Below are 5,311 nucleotides of genomic sequence, written 5' to 3'. Positions count from 1 at the left end.
GAGAAGTGAAGTGACTTGTCCAAAGTCACCCAGCAGAAAAGTGCCGGAGCCAGGATTAGAACCCAGGTCCTCTGACTCCCAGACCGTGATCTATCCACTAGACCTCACTGCTTCTCTGTCGTAGTCTCCCAAGTGCTTAGTACAGTGCTCTACACAGAGTAGGTGCTCAGTAAATACTGTTGATTGAATTCTCTATGAGCCTTGCTCGTTATAAACACTCATCAAGAGTTTTTAAATCCATTCGGGAGTCTCTATATGGTGTTTACTTGTTAGGAAGATAAGCAAGAGTCGGTGGTCTTTGGCAAGGTGTGCCCAGAGCTATGGACTCATGACAAGCCAGAAACAAACTCAGCTCTTGGTCCAGTTTTGAAGCAGGAAACACTGCACGACAGCCACAGCAGATTTGGTCTGGTTCTAGAGGTGGTGTTTTGAACATGTCTTCTCAGTACAATTCCAAATTCAAGCAGCAGTAGTTAGTGCATTAGCGTGGGGGATAGAGAATGGCCTGGGAGGCAAAAATAAACTAATAAATAACGGCATCTGTTAAGCGCTTTCTATGTGTCAAGCACTGTCTAAGCGCTGGGATAGATACCAGGTAATCAGGTTGTCCCACGTGGGGCTCACAGTCTTCATCCCGATTTTACAGATGAGGTAACTGAGGGCAAGTGAAGTGACTTACCCAAAGTCATACAGCTGATAAGTGATGGAACCAGGACTGACCCCATGACCTCTGACTCCCAAGCCCGGGCTCTTTCCATTAAGTCACACTGCTTCCCTAAAAGCTTCCCTAAAAGCCCAAAAGGTCATGAACACTAATCCCACTCTACCACTTGTCTGCTGTGAGACCTTGGGCAAATCACTTCACTTCTCTGGGCTGCAGTTCCCTCATCTATAAAATGGGGATTGAGACTGTGAGCCCCATGTGGGACAGGGATTGTGCCCAGTCTGATTTGCTCGTATCCACCCCAGGGCTTAGTTTAGTGCCTGGAATATAGTAAGGGCTTAATGCTGTTATTATTATTATCATTATTATATACTTAGTGATGGCCCAGTACTGGGGTAGATACAACATAATGGACACAGTTCATGTCCTTGAAATAATAATAACTTTTATAGTATTTATTAAGTGCTTACTATATGTCAAACACTCTCCTAAGCACTGAGGTAGAGATTGTTGTGAGCACAGAATGTGTCTTTATTGTTGTAGTGCACTCTCCCAAGCACTTTGTACAGTTCTCTGCACACAGTGAGTGCTCAATAAATATGATTGAATGAATGAATTCAGGATAATAAAGTTCCACATGGGGCTCACAGATTAAGATGGGCGGGGTACAAGTACTGAATCACCATTTTGCAGATGAGGTCACTGAGGCACGGAGAAATTAAATGACTTGCCCAACATCACACCGCAGGATACGTGGTGGAGCCGTGATTTTGAGCAAGGATCATGTCTACCAACTCTACATTGCACTGTACTCTCCCAAGCGCTTAATGCAGCACAAACTGTACTGACTGACTGGGCACAATGCCCGTCACATAAGGCTCACGATCTAAGAGGATGGCAGAGCAGATATTCTCATTTTACAGATAAGGAAACTGAGGCCAAAAGAATCAGAACCTGGATTTCCTGACTCTCTGGCCTGACTAAAGATTTCTGACTCCTTAAACCGGATTCATTTTCCTATTTCTACCTGATCATCTGATGGTGTTCAAGCAGAAAGTCATAGTGAGACAAAAATGGTGACAATAATTCTCTGTCATGTACATTTCAGTTTCATTATTTTTCTGCACCTCTTGAAAGCAACCTCGGGGAAAATGTGAATTGCATAGTTTTTAAGTTTATGCCTGCGAGTTCTATTTCACCAAGTAACACTATATCTGTGATTCGACGTATTTGTCACCCTTAGTGGTGCAATAGCAACTCTTTTCCCAAATCTTTAAGAATCAGAATGTAGTTACTGGGTGCAAAAGTAGTGTGTAACTAGGTCCAATAGATAAATACAAATTCGGCAGCCTCGTGAGCACTGCCAACTCCGGATTCCATCTCCCCCCAGAAACAGTCCCATTCTCCCTCTGGACTGGAAGTTCCTCGAGACCAGGCATCGAATCTACCCACTCTGTTGTAGTGTATGAACTCTCTCAAGTGCTGGATATACATGATCTGCAAATCATTAATTTTTCAGGAAATTTGTGAAGTGCTTACTATGTACCGGGGCCTGTACTAAGCACTGGGGTAGATACGAGCAGCGAAGGCTCAGTGGAATAAACACGGGCTTAGGAGTCAGAAGTCATGGGTTCTAATCCTGGCTCTGCCACCTGTCAGCTGTGTGACTTTGGGCAAGTCACTTAACTTCACGGTGCCTCAATTACCTCATCTGTCAAATGGGGATTAAGACTGTGAGCCTCACATGGGACAACCTGATTACCCTGTATCTATCCCAGCGCTTAGAACAGTGCTCTCTATCTGCTACCAATTTGTACATTCCAAGTGCTTAGTACAGTGCTCTGCACATAGTAAGCACTCAATAAATACTATTGAATGAATGAATGCTCGACACATAGTAAGCACTTAACAAATACCAACATTATTATACAAGCTAGTCATGTTGGACACAGTCCGTGACCCAAGTGGGATACACTGTCTTAATCCCCATTTTTCAAATGAGGGAACTGAGGTTCAGGGAAGTTAAGTGACTTGCTCGAGGTCACAGAGCAGGCAAATGGAGGAGCTGGGATTAGAACCCAAGGGTTTCTGATTCCCAGGCCCGCACTCTATCCATTAGGCTTCGCTGGTCCTGGTCTGCTTATGTTTCAGGTATTACTTTGCAACCCTCAAATGGGATTCTATTTGGGCCACCAGGATGAGTTTTAATGATGGTACAGAACCTCCCTCTTCCCCTTCCTCGTTCAGATGGTTTTGGAATGATTTGGAAAGGGATTGGCTCTTAGCCAATAGGATGAGAAGCAGCATGGCCTAATGGATGGAGCACAGGCCTGAGAGTCAGAAGGACATGGGTTCTAATCCCAGCTCTGCCTTGTCTGTTGTGTGACTTTGGGCAAGTCAACTTCTCTGTGCCTCAGTTGCCTCATCTGTAAAATGGGGATTAAGATTGTAAACCCTACGTGCAACATGGATTGGTTCCAATTTGATTATCTTGTTCCCACCCAGCACTTTCAACAATGCCTGGCAATTAGTACGTGCTCAAGAAATATGCATTCATTCATTGGATTGTATTTGTTGAGCACTTACTGTGTGCAGAGCACTGTACTAAGCACTTGGAAAAATGCAATACAACAACTGACACATTCCCTGCCCACAACAGGCTCACAGTTTAGAAGGGGGGAGACAGACATCAATGCAAGTAAACAGACATTGATATAAATAAACAGAATTATAGATTCCTACATATATACATAAGTGCTGCAGGGCGGGGAGAGGGGGGAAGAGCAAAAGGAGTGAGTTGTGGTGACGCGGAAGGGAGGAGGAGCTGAGGAAAAGCGGGGCTCAGTGTGTTAGTACTTAGTCCTAAGTGGACTTAGTGCTCTGAACTCAGTAGTCCGTAAGCTCCTTGAAGCCAGGGATCGTGTCTTCCTACTCCACTGTACTCTCCCAAGTGCTTAGAACAGTGCTCCGTTCACAGCAAGTACTCAATTAATATCACCAATTTATCATAAAGCGACATGGAAGAGAAAAAGGCAGGTTAGTGTGGGTTAATTTGTTTATAGGTATCATTGGGGAATCATTTCTAAATAAATCCAGATTTTCAGGGATCACTGCAGCTGCTGGGTCTGAAGCCACATGGCCAACTGATTCTAATGGATTTCTAAGAGGAGGAGCTGCTAATCAGCCCTGAAACCCCTCAGAAGCTACAGATAGTTACCTTGCTAGACTCATCATTCTGTGTTTCTTTTCCTCTATTTACACTTGGTATTAAATCCAGTTTGTTGCTTTTGTCCATTTTTGGGGGTGGCTCAGTCTTTGCCCATTTGTGGGGAAGGCTGGGTCTCTCTGTCTGTTTGTGGGGGCAGTTGGTATCTGCCCGTGGGAAGGCCGCTCGGTCTTTATCGTTCTGTGGGGGCCGCTCTGCTTTTGTCTGTTTGTTGGGGGGTTAGGTCAGGTTTTGTGGGGGAGGCTCAGTCTTTGTCTATTAGTTGAGGGGGTTTAGTCACTGCCTGCTTAGGGGTGGCTGGGCTCTTCCCTGTCTCTGGGGGCAGCTGGGTTTTTACCTGTCTGAATAATAATAATAATAATTCTGGTATTTGTTAAGAGTATACTATGTGTCACTGTACTAAGTTCTTGGATAGATTAGTTTAATTAGGTTAATTAGGTTGAACACAGTCCATATCCCAAATGGGACCCACAGTCTTAATCTCCATTTTCCAGATGAAGGAACTGAGGCACAGAGAGGTGAAGTGACTTTACTTGTTAGACTGTAAGCCCATGTTGTGCTGGGACTGTGACCAAACTGATCAACCTGTATCCACCTTAGCACTTAGAACAGTGCATGACACAATAAATGCTTAACCAATACATTAATAATAACAGTGATAATGATACAGAGGTGGTTCATCTTCTAAAATCTGGTTTGATGATATATAGCAAAGAGCCCCTAATTTTCTCCAGAAAGCACACAAATTATCCACTGGAACCTAATACCAATGATGGAAGAGGTGAAATCCTTGAGCCACATTAGACTGGAAGCTCCTCTGAGGCAGGGATCATGTCTACTTGTCTTATGCCGTCGATTCATTTCCGACCCATAACGCCACCACGGACGCATCTCTCTCAGAACGCCCCGCTCTCCATCTGCAATCGTTCCGGTAGTGGAGCCAGAGAGTTTTCTTGGTAAAAATCTGGAAGTGGTTTATCAGTGCCGCCTTCCACGCGGTAAACTCGATTGTCTGTCCTCAACTCTCTCTCATGCCGCTGCTACCCAGCATGGGTGAGATTTGCCTTGTATCAGATTGCCTGCCACTCTCTAGCTTCTGCCCAAGCTAGGAATGGAATGGACGCCCTCTGCTTAACTCTCCCTCTCGTAGCCGAAACTGGTAGAGTACTGGAAACTCTCCAGTTGCGACCCTGAGAGGGGACACGTCTAGAAGCTCTATTTTATTTCTTGTACTCCCCCAGGAACTTATTGCAGATCTCCCCATTCGGTAGAAAAGCAGCATGGCTAGAGAACAGCGTGGCTCAGTGGAAAGAGCCCGGCTGGGGAGTCAGAGGTCATAGGTTCTAATCCCGGCTCTGCCACTAGGCAGCTGTGTGACTGTGGGCAAGTCGCTTCACTTCTCTGTGCCTCAGTTACCTCAT

The 5,311-nt window shown here is 45.1% G+C and overlaps 1 non-coding gene across 1 annotated transcript; it reads right to left on the bottom strand.

Annotated features, from left to right (window-relative positions):
• Positions 1–4,953: 4,953 nt before the first annotated feature.
• LOC114812379 lies at positions 4,954–5,090 on the bottom strand. The gene has a single exon (XR_003760034.1). It is a non-coding gene; the product is annotated as a small nucleolar RNA SNORA7 (small nucleolar RNA).
• Positions 5,091–5,311: the final 221 nt, after the last annotated feature.

Source organism: Ornithorhynchus anatinus, chromosome 5 (genome assembly GCF_004115215.2).
Source record: "Ornithorhynchus anatinus isolate Pmale09 chromosome 5, mOrnAna1.pri.v4, whole genome shotgun sequence".
In the NCBI taxonomy this organism is placed as follows: Eukaryota; Metazoa; Chordata; class Mammalia; order Monotremata; family Ornithorhynchidae; genus Ornithorhynchus; species Ornithorhynchus anatinus.
Note: the sequence above shows the minus strand (reverse complement) of the source record. Positions and strands in the feature narration are given on the sequence as shown.